Source organism: Podarcis filfolensis, assembly GCF_964270895.1.
Source record: "Podarcis filfolensis genome assembly, chromosome: 2".
Taxonomy (NCBI): Eukaryota; Metazoa; Chordata; class Lepidosauria; order Squamata; family Lacertidae; genus Podarcis; species Podarcis filfolensis.
Genome location: NC_139605.1, coordinates 67,212,821 through 67,234,005, shown reverse-complemented (window position 1 = coordinate 67,234,005; position 21,185 = coordinate 67,212,821). Strand labels below are relative to the sequence as shown.

Below are 21,185 nucleotides of genomic sequence, written 5' to 3'. Positions count from 1 at the left end.
GAATAAGTTCAATGGAGAATATTAAATGTGCTGCTATTCCACCATGGAAATTCCTGTGTAGGGAAAATTTAATCACAAACACAGTGTAAAATACAAGGAAAATGTAGTCTGATCCTATAGTCCAGGGATGGCCAACTCCTAAGAGAGAATAAAAAACTGGCAGTGATCTACCCTTTGGGAGGATTCAGGTCAAAGCTGTTGAGCTTTCTTTAGGTAGGAAAGTCCCTTTTTTAGGGGTTCAGGTCAAAGTTGTTCAGAGGTTCTTGCTGGGCTTTTTGGGGGGAGAAAGGGGAAAAGTCGCTCTCCAACAGATCGCTTTCCTGGTCATGTGACCAGCATGGCTAAACTGCTTCTGGCACAACAGAACACTGTGATGGAAACCAGAATGCACAGAGCTGCCGTTTACCTTCTCACTGCAGTGGTACCTATTTATCTACTTGCACTGGCATGCTTTCAAACTGCTAGGTTGGCAGAAGCTGGGACAGAGCAATGGGAGCTCACCCCGTCACGGGGATCGAACTGCTGACCTTCCGATCAGCAAGCGCAAGAGGCTCAATGGTTTAGACCGCAGCGCATATAGTCCTTGTAAGATGGTGGCTACTATGCTGCTTTTGTGTCAGTACCAACTATCATCTTCGTACATTTTCCAGTAGCACATCAACAATGCTCAAAAGACATTCAGTATAGCAGGTGTGAAAAGCACCATCCACTGAGTCAAAAGGCTCTCCTGACCTGCCTAGATGCCAGTGTAGGCCTACACAGACATTACAGTGACCCCATTGGGGAAGAGGTGGTAGAGGAGTCCCTGTGTTCTCTGCTTTGAACTTCTATGCATTTAGCTATCTGGAACCCTTTGGGAATAGAAAGTATAGTTTAGTTCAGGGATGGGATATGTTTTTCAGCCTGAGGGCTACATTCTCCTCTGGGCAACATTTGGGGGGGCCACATGCCATTGTAGGCAGGGCCATCAGCAAAAGTGGGCAAAGTGAGGCATTGTTTCTCTCATTGAACAATATGAAGTGGCCTCCACCATTCTGTCTACATTGCTGGTTCCCTGGGCAGCCTGACTCCTATTTGTCTTTGCAGATTTTTATCTTTGCAGATTTTAATCAGTAAAGAGAGCCAGATGCAACTCAGTCCTTTCTTATGCTCTGCGACCAGAGCTCCCTCATTGAGCTCCAGATGCACAGCAGAACTTTGCCTCTTCTTGATCCTCCAATGGAACTCAGAAGCTGATATGCAGAAGCAGGGGGATGTTAAGATATGTGTAATAAATGTGGGTGTCAAATATCCACCTGAGTGGTATAAGACCCTCACAATGTTCCTCTACAGAAGATGTTCTTTGCTATGCTTATCTTCGGTAGATTTTCCTCTCCACTCAGCAAACAGGGTGCTGCTAAACATGCCATCTCTCCAACTGAATCCCCCCCCCCCCACGCCTTATATTAGAGGTGCTATCTGGTCCTTTGAAATGTCCAAAGTCACAAGTTTTCTGCTGGTAGCTCTTTGGCTCCTTCAGTGGCTTCTGCTCCAATACAGGTGAGCATTTTGTCTCCACAGGCTCTTAGTGGACAAGAGAGGCCTGTTGTCTTGTCAAGGGGCTTCTTATTATTATTATTATTATTATTATTATTATTATTATTATTATTCAGGTAGGCAATAAAAGAGACACCAACTTGATACAGTGGTACCTCTGGTTACGTACTTAATTCGTTCCGGAGGTCTGTTCTTAACCTGAAACTGTTCTTAACCTGAAGCACCACTTTAGCTAATGGGGCCTCCTGCTGCTGCCGCGCCACCAGAGCATGATTTCTGTTCTCATCCTGAAGCAAAGTTCTTAACCCGAGGTACTATTTCTGGGTTAGCGGAGTCTGTAACCTGAAGCGTATGTAACCTGAAGCGTATGTTACCCCAGGTACCACTGTACTTTATTTGCCAAACAAGACTGCAAGAGCAAAGCATTAAAAAAAATAGCCATCTAAAGTTCCTCCAGAGCAGCAGCACACCCTCCCACTCCTTCAGTCTATGACTGGCATTGGGATCTCCAACTAAGCAGGGTGCATTGCTGAGTTTATATACTTCTGAAGTCTCAAGAGGAAGTCACCAAAATATTTCCACTCTCCTGGTTGTTGACTGCAACATTGGTCGGTGACTTCAAAGGACTGGCCGGTGGCCAAAGGTGATGGCTCATTACTCCTGTGCTAACCTCGTGCCTCAGTGATGCCTGGGCAGCTATCCAGGGCCTTATCTTGATGGCCTTTATGGGAAGCCCACCACCCTTACATCTGTACTTTCCCACGCTGTGGTCTTAGCGTAAGACCACAGCCCTTTCTCATGACGTCATACTTTTCTACACAATTAACTCCTCATGTAAGATGCAGGCTAGAAGGATTCTGTTACAGTGGTACCTCGGGTTACATACGCTTCAGGTTACATACGCTTCAGGTTACATACGCTTCAGGTTGCAGACTCCACTAACCCAGAAATAGTACCTCGGGTTAAGAACTTAGCTTCAGGATGAGAACAGAAATCGTGTTCCGGTGGTGCGGCGGCAGCAGGAGGCCCCATTAGCTAAAGTGGTGCTTCAGGTTAAGAACAGTTTCAGGTTAAGAACGGACCTCTGGAACGAATTAAGTACTTAACCCGAGGTACCACTGTATTAGCTAAGCATTTTCAGGTTCATAAGCCTAAGACCTCAGAGAGATAGCCTGTTGAAATGCCACGATTTCCTCATGATCATCATATGTCTTCTGCCATATTTCCCATACACCCATATTCTGGAACCCCTCTGAATCATAGCCCTACATTCACAGACATAGGTGGACCAGCCTGCTCTGAAATGAACCCTGTCTCCATCTGTTGTGGTATAGAAACCATGGTCATTCTGCTCCATGGACAGAAGCAACAACAACATCCAGGAATTAAAAGGAACTCAGGCATACAGACTAACCCTGCCCCCAAAACAAAACAAAAAACACCTCAGAGAGCTATGTGGTTAATTCTCTTTAATGCAGTCTCAATCCATATAAAAGCCTGGAGGAAAAGTTAAGTTACAAATGTGGATTCCCACAGTTGTGGACTCTCAGAAGTACCGGAGTTTTATTAGAAGCTATTCTAGCAAACAACGCTAGAGGGTGACTGCAACTTTCACTGGAAAGAAACAAGAGTTTTTAAGAAAACAAATCTTCCTTCACCACAATACTTAACAAATACTTAAATTAAAGCTAAATAGTTTAGGGCAGGAGGACTGGGCAATTTTTACTATTTGCCTGGATATTAATGATATTAATCTGGTAACTTGATTTTGACATTTACTAGGATTTAATAAAAATAGGGTTCCTTGGTGTGTAAGCTTTATTGTGGAGCATTTTAAGATTTCTATTAAACAAGCTAAATTACAGAAGTTAATAAAATTAAATCCATCATGTCCAGGAAAAAAAAATTCACTTTAACCTTTTTAAATTTCACTCATTGCACTCATAGTGGCCCAAACATCTTCCTGAAATAGATGTTGTCATCATTAAATAAGTCATATTTCCTATTTCTATATTCCTTTTTTAGTCTTTCATAAGATCACTTGAAGCTCTTTCAGTAGAGTGATTGACCATCCCTAAATTCAACTTCTTTCTGATCTTCCCATGGGTATAATAGCACTGAGAAATAATTAGATATATTTGTTAATATTTACATTTAAACCAATGGGCATTGCTGTTTTCCACATCCCTCTCTAGAGTTCTGTGTATCTGTGTACAATGGTATTACATTATAATAAAGTTTTGTTTCCGCTGAGGGCAAAACCAGATGTTTTTCTTTACTTCAAAGCAGCTGAGGAGGACTGCTAATTTCATTGGGGAAGAAGTGGGGGGAAGGACAGTCAATCCCTTTCTCCAATCCCTTTTCCCATTCCACATTTATTTGCTATTTTAGTAATTTATATGCTGCATAATAACATAGTTTTTAAGCAGTATACCTTTAAAGCACTATACCATTAAAGCACATGCAAAGCACATTCTTCCCCTCAAAGAATTTTCGACACTGTAGTTTGTTAAGGGCTGCTGGGAATTGTAACTCTGTGAGGGGTAAACTACAGTGCCCAGAATTCTTTGAGGAGAAGAATGTGCTTTAAAGGTACAGTGTGTACACAGCCATCAACATCACATATCACCTGTAACACGTTTGTTTTAGCTGTCGGTACATTTTGGAAAATAACACCCTTTTCCTCCGAAAACTAAAAAGCTGTTCAAATTCTCTGTCGTGGAAAACATTTGACATACAGTGGTACCTCGGGTTAAGAACTTAATTCATTCTGGAGGTCCATTCTTAACCTGAAACTGTTCTTAACCTAAGGTGCCACTTTAGCTAATGGGGCCTCCCACTGCCACCACGCCACCGCCATGCGATTTCTGTTCTCATCCTGAAGCATAGTTCTTAACCCGAGGTACGATTTCTGGGTTGGCGGAGTCTATAACCTGAAGTGTCTGTAACCTGAAGTGTCTGTAACCCGAGGTACCACTGTATTTGAAAATGTGGGAAATCGTTCACCTGCAGAGATTACCTTACCTTGCCAAATCTGATCAGCTATGTGTGTGGCACTAAGACAGTCATGTTACCTGGTTTTCTGGTATCACACTGGCAGGAGGTGATAAGTTTTGCTAAAAACTGAAGGCACCAAAACAGTTACCAGGAGAAACAGTAAGCTTTTGGGAAGCATTAAAGCCAGGATAGGTAAGGGAAATCCAACAGATTGCTTGGCATGGGGACATAACCACACAGAAGCCAGGGAAGACAAGCAAGCTAAAGAGTTGTTTACCGGGAGCCCAAAACAAGACCACTCTTCCTGCCGCTAGTGCTAGGAACATGCAGCACTCTGATATAGAAGCTCCTGCAGAGGTGGATTTAGGGAAGCACGACTGGTTTAGCTACACTGGACACAGAGCCTTGGGGGTCAATGCAACTATGATGTTGAATGGAAGGCAAGAGGTGGGACATGGTCCACAAATGGCTCCTTGGTCAAAGCCCCACTGATTCATACAAGGGAGAGGAGGATGGTTAATGAGTGATAAAAGACTACATGGACTCAGCCCTTATGTTTACCTTTTTTCTCTTTCTACTATGAGCAAAGCTCCCAATTGCAGAATGCTCTAAATATTTTGGACTTGATATTTGTGATGTCATTAGAAAGCGCATTTAAGATCTTGAGATCTTTTCCAGAACCATGTTGTGATTTATTGATATATTACTGTGGCTTGCCCAGACAGGAACAAAACAGGTTCTCAGTTAAACTTTAATGAGCTTTCCTGCTGTGACCACCACAGAATAAACATGGAAGCAATTGTCTCTTCATGATTTGATTGGAATGGTGAGCAGGCACGGTTTCCTCCATACGTACACAGACAAACTCATGTTTTGTTCTTCCTCTCCGTTTTATGGAGACGGAAACTTTTGCTGAAACAGACACAGAAAACAGAATCAGCAGGTAGATTATTCAGAGATCTTCCACTTCCTGCAGTGTATGTGTATGGTCATGCAACTAAACTCATTCTCACCTGCCTCTTCATTAAAGCCTGTAAATACAATTGTAGCCCAAATGGGGTCCCCCCCGCACCGTAGTCAACAGCTAAATGAAAAACAAATTGAGAGCAGAACATGAGAGCAGTCCATAGGACTTCCCCATCAGAATGACAGCTCCAAGTTCTTGCACTAGCAGAAGCCAGCACAGCAAGTCCTTTCAGTGCAGTAGGATTCCCCCCTTCCTTCTCCCTGCCCTCCCTTCCACCTTTTCCAAATCTCCTTGGGATGATGTGGTGGACTCAGAACAACACAAGAGGAGAGGGGAGGAGAGATCATTCCATCCACCAAGCAGAAATTCTGGCATTGTTTGAACCATCATCTGAGCAGAATGCTGAATTCCACCCAGACTGATTTGCCCCTCCTTAGTTAAGAAATTTTTGTTTCTGTTTTGCTACTGGGACGCGGGTGGCGCTGTGAGTTAAACCACAGAGCCTAGGACTTGCCAATTCGAAGGTCGGTGGTTCGAATCTCCGCAATGGGGTGAGCTCCCGTTGCTCGGTCCCTGCTCCTGCCAACCTAGCAGTTCGAAAGCACGTCAAGTGCAAGTAGATAAATAGGTACCGCTCCGGTGGGAAGGTAAACGGTGTTTCTGTGTGCTGCTATGGTTAGCCAGAAGCGGCGTAGTCATGCTGGCCACATGACCCAGAAGCTGTACGCTGGCTCCCTCAGCCAATAAAGCGAGATGAGCGCCGCAACCCCAGAGTCGGCCACGACTGGACCTAATGGTCAGGGGTCCCTTTACCTTTACTTTACTACTACTACTATTTTACATTTTTGCCATTTTTTTGTTTCCTTTGGGTTGTTTTATGCTCATTTTGATATTACTGTATCAGATACCAGAGGTTTTTGAGTCCACGGCTCCCTTGACCAACTACCTTCTTTCTGCGGCACCCCTGTGAGGCTCAGGAGCCCAGTTATGTCACCCCTGGCTTGCAGAGCTGGCAGCCTCTCACCCTTTTTCGAACCCCCTCCCTTGTGGAGTGTTCCCTCAGCCTCCTCTCCTCTCCCCTCTCCTTGGGAATACTCCGGGCAGTTGCTGCTGCCGCCCCAAAGAAAGGTGCCACCTCACGCCACCCCACAGGGGCCTGGGCAGAGGATGCCCCCAGCCTTAGTGGCCCAACAGAGACTGGCCAAAGGTGAATGTGAGGCCAGCATCTTACCTTGGGAGGCAGCAGTGGCGGCAGCAGGGTTGCTGCAAGAAACAGCTGTGCAAGCCTTTGGGAAGCAGAGATATGAGAGGGCATTAGAGGAGGGAGGGAAGGAAAGAGGGACAGAGGCCAGTGTTGCCTGCTGCACCCCTGACCATCATTCAAGGTACCCCAGGGTGCCACAGCACACTGGGTGAAACCCACTGTCATAAACCACCATGAAACCAATAGTCACAGGTACCAACTGAGTCTGGCGAGGCAGAAAGGCCACCAGAGCATAGGACAGATGGGGGCAACTTATTGTAATTTTGCCCCCATCTTCCTACCTACAAGGGGCAGTACTGAGGCAAAGCAGGAGGAAGTTGACAGCTGGAGTCACCCCTTTTGGCTGGTTGTAAGTATGAAGGCAGGTGGCATCTAGCTGATGGCATACTGAAGTTGATGGGGCAGTGCCCCATTTGCTCTAATGAACCAGACTCCACTGCATGAAACACGTGGTTTCTGTGTGTGTATTTTTTGTAACCTTACAAACTTAGTAAAATACATACATTTATACATGGTGTCTCTTTTAAACATTTCAAGTACATGTGGCGTTTAGTTGTTTCCATTATGCTTCCATTGTCAGTTGTGCTCATTAATAAATCTTGCTCAGTAAGAAATCAATTGTCTTTTCTGATGATGTAAGTTTTGTTGTACTAATATTATTGCCACATGCTTGACAAAACAACAGAATGTGTTTCTGGGTCTGCAACTCATCAATTCAAGCCTAAAGTTAAGAGAAACAGAACTTTGAAATCAAAATAAGACATCCTTCAGGCTTCATAAGATTTATCAATATTTGGCCATAGTATGTGAAAATTATGAACAAACCACATATTTAGGGCCTGATCAAGCCAAAGTTAAGCACTTGAATTCCACATTTCCATGGAAGAGTTAAGCAAACCTGCTTCCCCAAAAATATTAAACTTTTTTGCAATAAGGAAAATGTAGTGGAAAGTGTGGGCTCAACGCAACATCTCCGTTTAACAATTTGGAAGGAAAACTCAAAGGGTAGATAGTCTGGAAGCATCAAAAGAGTAACTGGCCCAAGGTCACTTCTTGAAAGGAATGCAGATTTAAGGCTGGGCGTCCTTGCTCCTTGGTCCTCTATCCTCTACACCACACAGGTTCAGCATAACTGACCTGTATATTAGATGTACTGAGCTACTTATCAGTGCCATGGAACTCACAGGCCTTCCCTTCTATTCACTAGTAGCTGAAGAAAGGGCCTCCTTAGAAATACCTCTCCAGCATCTGGTGGTTCAGAATATTTGTGAGGAAAATATCCTAGGAAGTATTCCTCATTCTTTCTCAGTATGTCACAAGTAACAACAGAACCAACTGAAGCTCAGTTAGTTAGTGATGTTAACTAACCCATGCTTGCTAGACATTTCCAGGAAATATAAATCCTATTTTACAATCCATTTTTCCTTCAGGACAAGCTCTTAATAAGCCTCTTATACATTGCAAGACACACACAAAAACTGTGTCAAGGAAGCAATTTGTTTTCTACCTCAATATGAGCTACAACCAAGAATTAATTGGCTTGAAACTGTTTTGTTGCTTCCCCTGCCCGCCATCTGGGTGACACTTGTGGTCTTCAGATGTGGTCGCCTTTGTTTTTCTAGATGTCCTCCTGGCTCCACCCTTGTGTTCACTTTCTTCCTCCTCTTTGCCTATCTTTTAGTGAGACAGCTGATTAAGACAACTCAGATAATGTATTTGATTTTTATATATATATAAAAAGAATTAAACTGTAAGCCACAGAAAATCATCATTGCTGTCTGGAGTGGAATTACACATTATTTACTATTTAAAGTTAAAACATTAATCAATAGGCAGATGTCTCTGATGGAGCTGACCGTTGCTTATGAAGTCCCATGCTGTAGTCCACCAGTTAATCATCAACGTTTCTCAAGACTGTTATTCTGATAGCACAGAATAACATAGCGACTCTTCTGGAGTTCATCCCCAGTGAGAGATGGTCGCAATCACTGAAGGAGATAGGAACACATGAACTTCCATCAATACAGGACTCTTTCTATGAAGTTTTTAAGCATCTGCAAAATGGAGGATGAACCTGAGGGCATCAGGAAGGGGTAACAACTCGCACTGCTGTCTTTGTAAGTCATGTCCCACGCTTCCTTAGCAGATGTTCCACATGAGTTCTGCACAACCCATGAAGCATCAAACATTACATAACACAATATCAAAATGTGGGTGGGAGTTTTACCAGGATTCCAAGTTCCACAGGTTGTATTTGCAACCATCTGCATGCAAAACATATATTTAGCCAAGAACCTTTGATCCCTTCTTTAAATAGTGTAAGACCCAGTGAAACCTCCATGCATTGGGTCTAGTTTAGTTGCTTCAAGCTTCCATATTCTCATTTTCAATATTGCGCAGCATCTGGAATTTCAGGCATTTTATAAAATAAAGCGAGAATAACAATTTGACTTTTCTACTTGCCATCTGAATTTCTGTTGCCATGGATGGTTTTATTTGTAACTGAATTCTGTATTTTGTTTTACACCATTTTAATCTTATCATTTAGCTTTGGGTTTGGACTGTGCAAAAGGCCACCCTGGGACCTTCAGCTGAAGGGTGGATTACAAACACTTTTTAATAAAATAAATAAACAATAAACTAGAGCTGCACTTGCATGTTGACATTTGGGAATATTATGACCTCCCAAGCCAAGCAGACTTTGATACACATAGCTAACAAACTGGTCCTACTAGGCAAAAATCACTGGTTTCAATGGAACTTTCTCCTTGGTATGTATGCATGTTTTTTTTTAGTCGTTTAGTCGTGTCCGACTCTTTGTGACCCCATGGATCAGAGCACACCAGGCACTCCTGTATTCCACTGCCTCCCACAGTTTGGTCAGACTCATGTTGGTAGCTTCGAGAACACTGTCCAACTATCTCGTCCTCTGTCATCCCCTTACGTGAGTGAGCCCTCAGTGGGACTTACTTTTGAGTAAATGGCCTACGTTTGAGCTCCTTCTATAGTAGGACTGTAGCCATATACATATTGCACAAATAGACATTCATACAAGATTTGTTCAGGATTTTGTAGCAGCAAACCTTTTTTCTTCTCTGGACATTTGGCATTGCAGATCAAGTAACAACAGATAAAAGGGGTAATTTACATTGGGCTGTCTGTCTTGCTACGCTAGTTTTCTTATCTAAACACCAGCTAAACATGAGTATGAGCTCAGTTTGAAAGGCAACTACAATATTCAGATTCTTGAATAATCCATATGCATGATGTGACCTGCTGTTTATAACGTTCTGAAGCTGCAGATTAGAGATGTACTAACTCACAGCTTGTCCTGATTTAACACTGAACTACATTGAAGTGATGAATCATAATTACTGCAGGATAGACAGATAATCCTCATTTCTGGTGATGGGATTGAACAAAGCTTCAGCGTGTCTGTATACAGACAGGAAAGAAGGGGCTGTTTAAAAGTTCATGTACACACAGAATCAAGCCAAATTGGATTGTAACTAGAACTCAAACAAAACTAGTAGACTTTGCATGTGAGAGAGAAAGTATTTTTCAGCAGCATGGAAAAACGGCTCTCATTTTCTTGAAGCCTTTTGGCCTTCTTTGCTGAAACGTTTGTACTTGCGATATATTCACTCTCACCCTGCCCAACCCGCTCTCTGTGGCATCATCATATAGTTATGGTGTATGGCCATCTCTGACTGCATGGTATTACCCATGGAATGACTCCAGAAAGGAGGAAGTGGCAGATAGAACTATTTATTTATTTTTATTTTGTAACATTTATTTCGTAACCACTTGATTGTTAAGAGAAACATAAAACTACAAAGCAGTTTACGGGGGGGGGGGACGACACAATAGAATTATTAGTAGAAACACTTAAATCATTCAAAAAATTATAATCAGCAAAAAACCAAATCATAGAATTCTGGAGTTGGAAGGAGTTGTGAGGGTCACCAAGTCCAACCCCCTCAGCAGTCTAGATATCTGGTTAGGCTTGTCTAAACAAGAATGTTTTTAGCAGGCACCAAGCAGTGAGATCACCTGCCTGATATCAATAGGCTATGACTATGAAGGCTGCCTTGTATATCTCCCCCCTCCCCATACTACACCCCTGGTTGGGATAGTGCACCACCATGGATGCAATTACCAGTCCTGCTTTATATATGGGTGGCAGGAACAGATCTTTCCAACTGCTCCACAGAACAACAAATTATTTTCCCAAAGAAAAATGTATACAGTCAGTTGTCAGATATTGGGCTGTATGTCAAGCTTCAAGGAATTTGATCCATCTCCCTCATGGCTGGCAGCTAGAAATGGGGGGGAAAAGACGTTCTTACCATGGTATTTTATTCAATATTCAGAGAGGGAGAGAGAGAGAGAGAGAGAGAGAGAGAGAGAGAGAGAGAGAGAGAGAGAGAGAGAGAGAGAGATATGATGTCTGCTCTGAGTAAAGTTCCACCCCTCTGTCTTTCCTATTCTGTGTGTCCTCCCTGTGATCTGTGCATTCTGCTTCTGAGCTTTCTGTTCTACTACTCTCAATGCATGCTGGGTCCTGGGAGGGGGTGGGGTAGGAATGCTGTCTAAAGACACTGAGTCTGTCAGCTGTCTCTCCCCTGGTGCTTCTTCTTCCTGCCGCTCTCCCAATATTTCCCAGCTTCTCCCTGCTACTGTCTCTGAACTATGACCTTCTGCAAACCACTGTTCTAAATCTATACTGTCCTCCTCTTCTCAGGAAGGTTCAGGAAGAGGGGGGGCGGTCCCCACCATTCCTCCTCAGTCCAGTCCCTGACACCGTATCCAGTACACTTGCTCTGAAGGTAAAAAGATTTATGCTAGCATAACAGACCTTTCCTTCTTCTCCACCCTCCTGCACCTTCCCCAGATCTGTTCCAGTGGCTTTTGAGAAGAAAACAGAGAACAGAGCACATGGGGGGTGGAGAGAGACGGGTGTAGTGTTGCGCAAACATAAATCCTTGCCGTAACAGAATAAATCCATTGTATCTGATATTGTGTACTATTGCATACTAAATCCATACAGAGTTTATTTAGGGGGGTGGGAAATCAATAAGGAATTAGAACAGAGCAGATGTATGGGTAAATATGAAAGGAGCATGACTGATCCATTCATCCCTCGTCTGCTCAATCCTTGCTTTCCATGGCTGAGAAAAATGACTGACAGAGTCCAAAAGCCTCTTAAGGAGAGGGATGGATGGAGAGAACCTGCATCATGAGAGGAACAAGAACAATGGAACCCTGTCAATTCTCCCGAACCAGTCAGAGGCTTCTGTTACCACAACTGCAGTGCCTTACTGAGTGTCTATCTAGGTTGTGTGCAGTTTGTTAAGGGCACTGGGAATTGCAGCTCTGTGGGGGTAAGCTACACTTCCCAGGATTCTTTGGGAGAATAGCTATGTGTTTTCAATGCATGGTATGGATGTGAGCTGTGCCAGGGGCACATGGTTTACAAAGCAGCACATGGCTTGGGCACACTGAATTAATATAATCATAGAGAGTTACGTATGTTCATCCAATTCTGTCTACTCTGACTGGTAGGGGTTCTCCACTCAGAGTTCTTCTTAAGCAGGGGGAGCCAGGGATCAAAACTGGATTCTTCTGCATGAAAAACATGTGCTGCACCACTGAGCCTTGACATATAGTGTTTTTTAAAATAAAAAAATGTTAGATAGGGGTTGGGGGGGATTGAAGTTATTATAAACTCTTGGGGAAAAGGCAAGATAGCTTGGAAGGTGGCAAAATAAATAAGGTATCCTACACAAATAAACAAGGATTTCTTGGTACCCAAATGTTCCCGTCTGGAGGAGCATTTCCCTGCATTGTTTCACGCAGCCTAGCACTATGTGATGTCTTCCTCAAAGAGTTCTGTTGCAAAGTTGGCACAGTGTTTTCGAGAACTCCGCTGTTGACAAGCTGACGTCTCTGCCTGGGCTGGAACAACTTCAGCTCTTTGTCGTGGTAAAGCTGAATTACATGGGCAAGCATTTCCCCTGGTCCTAACACAGCGTCATAATGCTTTCATACACAGAAAACAGAATTATTCAGCAATGACTTCACGAATATGATTTGGTTCCTAGCCACTTGTGCACTTAATTATTCTTCAAAACAGATGTTCAACAAGAGCTGACAAAACAAAGAAAAAGGACCACCAACCGAATGTTTCCACAAGTAGAGCTTTTAACTTGGCTTCACAATAATTCACCCACCCAGTCCCAACAGGGGATTCTCTTTCAAATAGATTCAATTGCTGAAATTGTAGTCTAATTCAATGAAAGCCCACTTGCTCCAAGTCATATTCGTCCATAGTCCACACCACACCATTGCCTTCACTTATTTAATATGAGACCTAACGTGTCCTAATATTTCATTTTAATGTTTGTTTCTTGCAGGTCATCGCCATAATTCAGCTGCTGTGGTTGATTCCCTGTATCTGATCTTTTTGGACTTTCAAGACACGTGAGGGGCTCAGACATGTATTTCCTCCTCACGGAACAGCCTTTGTTGGGAATACAGCTACATGGGGAAATGATCTAATACAGTGCATGTAACCTCAAAGCTGCATTTCTGTAACGCGCCCTATGTAGAGCTGTCCTGAAGGTTGGTCCCAAAGCTACAGCTGGTGGCATATACCAGGGTTAGGCTGCTGTTAGGAGTGGCCTACTGTCAGCATGTAACACTGCTGTTAAGAGGTCTATGCTGGCTGCCAATTTAGCTACTGTGCCAAGTTGGTGTATAAATTCTTCATCTGCGTAGAACAGGGGTCGGCAAGGTTTATCTCACCTGGGCCGGATTGGTCCCACAGAGATCCCTCCATGGGCTGGATCTCTCGCATGCATGAGCACCCGTGATTTTCAGTGTCTGCATGTGTGTGCCCATGATTTTTTGAGTCTGCGTCTGTGCAGATGTGATTTCTGGGATCTGCGTGTGCGCAGATATGATTTCCGGCACCACAGAAGCAAGTCCCTGTGCCACACTGTGCCAGTTTAGCACAGCGCGCAAGCGGGCACCTCAGTTCAGGGGCCGCTTGTGGGCCGGTCAAACAACCTCCACGGGCTGCTTCCGGCCCATGGGCCTTAGGTTGGTGACCCCTGATCTAGGACCCATTTACCCTGTTTACCTGTCTTTTCTCATGTCCTCCTGCCTGAACCCTTAGGTCATCATGTGAGACCTTGAACCCTTGGGTCACTAAGTGAGTTTACCTTCAAGACCACATCTTCTCTCTCTGCCTCAGTTTTCTCCCCTCAGAGAGCCCCTCTCTAGGACCACAATACCTCCTCTCTGCCATCTGTTTCTGTTTCCCCTCAGGACCAAACAATCTCCCCTCTTCATGTCTCGGTTTCCCTCCCAAAGACCACAATGCTTCTTCCTTCCTCAGCTTCTGAACCTAGAAAAGAGTCACATATTAAAAAATAATATGTCATAATAACATATACAATCCATAAAGCCTTAGTCTAAAAATGTTAAAACAATATTACGGTAGCAGTCAAAAGAATCCCAGCAGAATAAAGCAGTATAAATATTTTTTTAAGATTTTTTTGTTAAAGGATAGTTATACACAGAGCATTAAAATGTCAATTAAAAGCAGTTTGAAAGCAGGGGGAGTCATCCATGGCAATCTAAAAGTCATAAGAATAAACTCTAATTATCTTGGAGGTTTTTTGGGCCTGTAGCTTAGTGTCTGAGACTATGCTATGTGTACACATCATATAAAACACCCCATTTTCAATCCCTGGAATTTCTATTCTAAACAAGGAAGCATAACAAGAGAGCTTTATATGACCAGATTGCTTTACCAGCTCAAAGCATTCAAGAACAAGAATCAGTACATAATAATTCCAACTGAAGCTTTTGCTGTCAGGCCTCATCCCACATTTTCTGATATAGAACTCACTGTTTCCCTGCAGGCTGACCAGCGAGGGTCCCTCTGAGCTTTAGCCGAGTCCTTACCTCTCCCTCACAACTTTGTAAATATGGCCTATAATCATTCTGTGACTGGGGCCTTCTATGCAGACATGAGCTCCTCTCTTTCAAGCAGTAGATTAATTTGATATTAGGCTGTGCTTAGCTCTAATTTCATGTGAAACATTCCCACCAGCATGGATCAAAATTTACATCAGGAGTTGATTTCCCAACAGCAAAGGCATTTCTCAGTGATGAGGTAGTTGTTCATTTCCTACAGAGCCATCAAATTAATTGGGGTGAATGAGAAACTGAATGGATTTTGGTCTGAATCTTGCAGTTGCTCTTACTCTTTTAAAACTAAATGAAATGCTTGTAGTCTGAGACAGACACCAGGTAATATGAAATTAATCTCATTTCTTCCAGTAATCCAGAAAGCCCAGCATAGAGCTAGAAGCAGAGAGTGGCCAAATGCCGATGGATTCCCATTACAAAAATGAACTTGCATGAGCCTTAAGCTTACATGGCTCCCGTCAGTGGCTCATTTAGATCATTCTAGACTCTGGAGTGAGTGGTGCTCTTTCAATTGCCATGTGCATTTCTTCACTGTCTTCAAAACATACTAATCCAGCCCTGTTGTGTTTTCTTCCCTTCTAAGTGTCGTTGTGAGGAGCCATAGACTTATGCCCCCCTGGGTCCAGCCCTCATGGTCTACCTCCCATCCCCACTGATCCATCTCCCACCACAACTCCTCCCTATGTGCAAGGAGAAGATGAAAGGCTTTCACTTTTCAGCAAACTATGGTTCCCTATTACAACTGAAGTCAGGGAACTATGGTTTATCCTAACTAGCTAATAAATAAGTTTGATGCAGTTTGATGCTGGTTTGCTAACCAGAGTTAGAAGAAACCACAGTTCCTTGAGTTCAGGCAAAGAACAAAGAACTATATCTTGTTGCAAAGCGGCAGCCTTTGATCCCTACACCATCATAGATCCAGGCATGGCCGCACAAGTCTGCATGCTTCCTATATCCGACTACATAAGGTTTGTGAGCAGGATTGCAACTGACATACAGCACAACAATATGTGCCTGTCTCTAAGGTCAGCATGCAACTGTAGCTTTGTCAATGAATGCACTCTATGCCTTGTTGCAACTCTCAAAGTTTGAGGTAGCAGAAACAAGTCAAATGTGTTATTCATACAAGTAACAAAGCTAATCTGTTATGCATTTCTGCTCACAAAAAAAGAAACCCTCCTTGATCTCTGCAGAAATCAGCTGATGTGTGTGGACCATTTGGTCTCATTCCTGCTGCCTCCACATGTAGTTCTCCCTATGAGCATTATTAGTATTCTTAATGCCAACCAGCTGTTCTTAAACAAGCCAGCTGTACAGCTGAGCTCAATGGATTTGATGTGATTTTCTTTTTTAGAATGACAAGGTTTTGCCATATGGTCTGCCTCTTGATTATGCACACTATAAAAATGTATTTCGGAATGACATGTAAAAAGCAAGATGATAGTAATGGAACCGCCTGTGTGTCCTTTTTCACAATGCATTTTTTCATCTGTCATTCATAAATCATCAAGGAAAGTTTTCCCAATCAAGCAGTTTCCCCATAGGCTAATTTTCCCCCTTTATTCATTTTCAGTCAGTGTCAAAAATGGTCAGCTGTTCTTCATTCTCCCACCACCCAGTAGCACTCTAGGAATTAATTCCTTCAGCCAGGGCAGTTCAACGACACAATGACCGGAAGGACAGGTGGGTTCACACCAAGGGTTGCCAAACACTACGTGACATGGAGTCCAAAAAGTACCTGGGAACAGCAGGTAAAAGCCACCCATAAGTAGATGCACTAGGGCTTTGTATCAGCAGGAACTCAACAGAACTCAATTCCAGCACCTCTCAGGTGGGCACCATTGGCATTCTAACAGAACAAGGGAGGCGTGAGTCCCAGCACCTCTTTTTCTAGAAAAGTAGAACTGAGAAGCACATTTGGAATTACTAGTCAGAGGGGGACTCCTGCCATGTAGGTTGAAAATGGAATTGCCTAGCCTGGCTTATATAGCCAAATGTTTCTTTATTTTATTTATTAAATTGATGTTATGGTGGAAAATATTTGGAAAAACTAATAAAAATTATTGTATGTATGGAAGTGAGAGCTGGACCATAAAGAAGGCTGATTGTCGAAGAATTGATGCTTTTGAATTATGGTGCTGGAAGCAGTGGCGTAGCGTGGGGGGTGCAGGGGGGCCAGCCGCACCGGGCGCAACATCTGGGGGTTAGGGTTAGGGGGCGCAAATCCACGGGTTAGAGGGCGCAAATGCACGGGTTAGGGGACACAAATTACTTGCCTTGCCCCGGATGCTGACAACCCACGCTACGCCACTGGCTGGAAGAGACTCTTGAGAGTCCCATGGACTGCAAGAAGATCAAACCTCTCCATTTTGAAGGAAATCACCCCTGAGTGCTCACTGGAAGGACAGATCCTGAAGCTGAGGCTCCAATACTTTGGCCACCTCATGAGAAGAGAAGACTCCCTGGAAAAGACCCTGATGTTGGGAAAGATGGAGGGCACAAGGAGAAGGGGACGACAGAGGACGAGATGGTTGGACAGTGTTCTCGAAGCTACAAACATGAGTCTGACCAAACTGCGTGAGACAGTGGAAGACAGAAGTGCCTGGCGTGCTCTGGTCCATGGGTTCACGAAGAGTCGGACACAACTAAACGACTAAACAACAACAACAAATAAAAATTATTATAAAAAAGGGAAAAATCAAACCTGCATGTTAAAAGAAAAGAAAAAATGGAATTGCCAATGCCCTGAACTGAGGGCATCTCATAATGTGTCATTGCTTTCAGAGAGACACTTCGGGATAAAACATGGCAGCTAGGGTATTTATTTTTAAAAGGGTGGGAAGTTTAAAAGGCAGCTCTTGAGCCAACTCATTGAATAAACTATAATTAACACTTTTACAATAATTTTATGCCATTTTTTAAAAACACACATCTCTCTGTACTCATCCACCTATCCCTGCCCTCCTAGCAAATGAACAGCATGGATTTTATGATGACTCATGGGCTAACTCCAAATGAAGGCCTCCAGCACGGGACCTGAGAAAGCATTTATAGACTATTACCTTGTGAAATGGATGCAGTAGCCTAATCTGCTTCAGGATGTTGGCAAGGGTGAAGCAACAGTCACCCCTGGTTGCCCACCCAGGAAGGAAGGAAGGAAGGAAGGAACATTGGGGTCTTGGTATTACAAAAGATCAAAATAGGTCTGAAAATAATCTAAAATTCCTCACTTTTAACCCTTGGTGCCACAGCTGTTTGTGACGGAGATTTGTTCTGTTTTCTTGACTGGAAATAGTGATTGTAGTGCCATCATCACCTGTCCAGCAAAGCCAGCAAAAGGCATTAGCAGATATCATCATCTAAAAGCTACATGCCCTCAAAGAATTCTGGGAACTGTAGTTAAGAGTGTTGGGATTTGTAGCTCTATGAGGGGTAAATTACAGGCCCCATGATACTTGAGGGGAATCTCAAGTATTGAGATTGATTGTTAAAGTGGTATAAATGTGCTTTACATGTATGCTGGGATTGTTAATGAAATATTTCTATCTTTCAGAATGCTGCTGTGTTTTGTGAGTTCAGGGCAAAAATGTCCATTTCTGCTGAAGCACCCAAGAGTTCACTTAATATTGTGTCAAGAATGATACAAAAATAGTAGCTCACACCGGCCATGAAAAGCTGCAAGACAGTTGGCCCCTTACATTGTGACTTTTACCTCAGAGCAACTCGTAAAAAATAATGTTGTTGACATTTGAGGAAAAAGCAGGTTTCCTGTTTGAACTCTGACAGGTATCGGAAGATGTGAGTAATGTCAAATCTTGGGTTTGCTTTAAAGGCAGTCTGTGGTCATGGGTTTCTCACATTTGTTGTGTGCCAAGCAGCTTTGAATTGCTTGCAGTACTTTGTCAAAAAGAAAAAAAACACAACACAACACAAACAACAAAAAAACCTCTTGGAGATTCTTATCGAGAAGAGAGACAGGATCCGTTATGACATATGTGCAGTTGTGAACAGGTTACTGGAGATCAAAACCGTTCTATATTACAGGCTTCGCTTGCTGTAAAATGTGGTAGATGCACCTGATACCCCCAAGCAAACGTTGTATTTCACTGTGTTTGGCCGGAAAAGGATGCTTTTTTGAGACAAGCTTTTATGTTTATTTTCATTTAATATTATTTTTCTGAATCAGAGGTTAACACTTTTGACCAAAAAAAAAAACCAGTCCAGGAGGTTCCTTGTGAATTGTTTTTTAAAAAATATTATAAGAACAGTTTTAACATGTGTTTACTTTTCTTTTTTCTGAGCAAGTCTGAGCCCTTGATGCCCAGTCAAAATTAGGCAGGCACAATCTCTAAGTTTCAGGCAATGGGTTAAAATGGCTTTACTTCAAAATGGCTTTTGAATAATAAAATAAAAATAATATTTTTATTTATTTATATGCCGCCAATCTTGCTGGGTTTCCCCAGCCACTATGAGTGGCTTACAACATATATAAAAACACAACAAAGCATCAAACATTAAAAAACAAAATATCAACAAACCAACAAATCAATAGAAACCAATAACAACAACAACAACAATAACAACAATAATACATTTTTATTTATATCCCGCCCTGTTGGTATAACAGTTTGCAGTTATACCAAAATTAAAATAACCACCAGCCCCAACTAAACATTTAACCAACATCAACCCAGCAAAAACAAAACAGATGAACCAACATTAGAACCGTTTGAAACATTTTAAAACATTTTAGCCAGTTGCTCCAGCACCATGAATGTTGTTCTACTATTCTGCTGTGAAATGTTTTAATCTATGTAAGCCACTATGTAAGCCACTTTGAGACATATGATGAAAAAGAGGGTGTACTTTTCTTAAATAAATAAATAAAAACATCTCTGGTGCTATTTGGCACTGCTACCTAATGTTAGAATAAGGGCTGGCCCAATGTCTTTTTCTACCTGAGGTGAAAGCAGGGCTGGATTTAGGTTTGATGAGGCCCTAAGCTACTGAAGTTAATGGGGCCTTTTATATGTCCAGCTGTCCTTTGTCAACAACAAATGGTCGCTGTTTTTTGTGTTGAATGTATGCTATATGGTAATTTATGGACCTAATAGGTATCTAAAGCTATTTGCATATAACAAGATATGTATTTTATCAAAGTAATTGTTGAACTGAAATACAATTAAGAATTTGGGAAATGTACACCCAGTGGTTTTTTCCCTTTAATTTTTTTTGGGGGGCCCCAAGAGAGTGGGGCCCTAAGCTATATCTAGTTTAGCTTATATGTAAATCCAGCATTGGGTGAAAGACTAGCTAGTGTTTCCCATTCCTCATATGAAAACTGATGAGACTCCAGTAGAATCTTACTTCAACAATGGAGAAGGGACAGCATCTCCCATCACAACTGAATAGAGTGGGCCCAGGGCAGGCCATGTGGCACAAACACCCCTGTCAACTAACACATGGATGCTCCTCCCTGCTGCTGCAGCGTCATTCTACCAAATGGTAGGGCCGGTGCAAGCTAGAATCCTGAAAAAAGAATCATAGGTTCTTTTTTTAGAAGTGCATCTATATTATTATTAATTTGTTTATTAAATGTCTTCTACACAATCATCCCAAGCTGATATAGAATAAAAAGAGCAAAAAAAAACCCAGTTAAAAACCCAGTGGATACATTTAAAACAAAACTGAAACAATACAAAGCAGACACTTGTGGCAAAGACCCATTTATCCAGCAGAGAAAGACTGCCAGATGTTCAATTGTTTCCAGAAAGTGCAGATACTGGGCACCTGACAACAGTGATACTGTTTTACATAAGAGGCAGCCATATTGAAATCCCTGATCTGAGTTACTGCAGAGCACACTTCTGAGATCTTTGGAACTTGCAGAAGAAACTCTTTCGCTGACCACAGTGATCTTCCACATACATAAGGGATAAGCTGGTCTCTCAAGTAACCTGGTTCTCAGGTGTATAGGGCCTTATATGTTAATGCCAACACCTTAAAATTGGCCCTGTGGCAGATTGTCAGCCAGTGAAAATCCTGCAAGCAAAACATTGTATGCTTGTGATAGTTTGTCCCCACAATCAACCTAGCCACCTCTTGACTGAGTGATATAGACTGAAGAGCAGGAAGTGTCCAAATAGTTGATGGAAGAAACTCACAGTATTGTTTAAAATTATATTATTACCGGTAGTTTTTTCTTTGTATTGAGTAACATTTATTTTAATTCTCTGCAACAGTTAATGTAAGGGTGTCCCTGATCTGTCATTGAAGTGCTCCTGTTCTGACTTTCGTCTGGCTGGTATGTGGTTGCTGACCATGACTTGACACTTTTATTGTAACTAGTTTTACAATGTGATCTAGTTCTTAAAACCCCTCTGCTCTAGCCTTCATTTCAATGGCAGAATACGACAATAT

General features: G+C 42.6%; 1 long non-coding RNA gene and 1 pseudogene across 2 annotated transcripts; one reads left to right on the top strand and one right to left on the bottom strand.

Moving 5' to 3' along the window:
* The first annotated feature begins 1,110 nt into the window (after positions 1 to 1,110).
* LOC310754201 lies at positions 1,111 to 8,087 on the top strand (annotated as a pseudogene). Its single transcript has 3 exons — positions 1,111 to 1,539; positions 7,053 to 7,113; positions 7,996 to 8,087. The product of its transcript is annotated as an uncharacterized misc_RNA (transcript).
* Positions 8,088 to 13,779: 5,692 nt separating this feature from the next.
* On the bottom strand, positions 13,780 to 20,199 carry LOC310756355. The gene is made up of 3 exons (XR_014544828.1): positions 20,133 to 20,199; positions 17,996 to 18,081; positions 13,780 to 14,175 (listed from the first exon to the last, which is right to left on the bottom strand). It is a non-coding gene; the product is annotated as an uncharacterized lncRNA (long non-coding RNA).
* Positions 20,200 to 21,185: the final 986 nt, after the last annotated feature.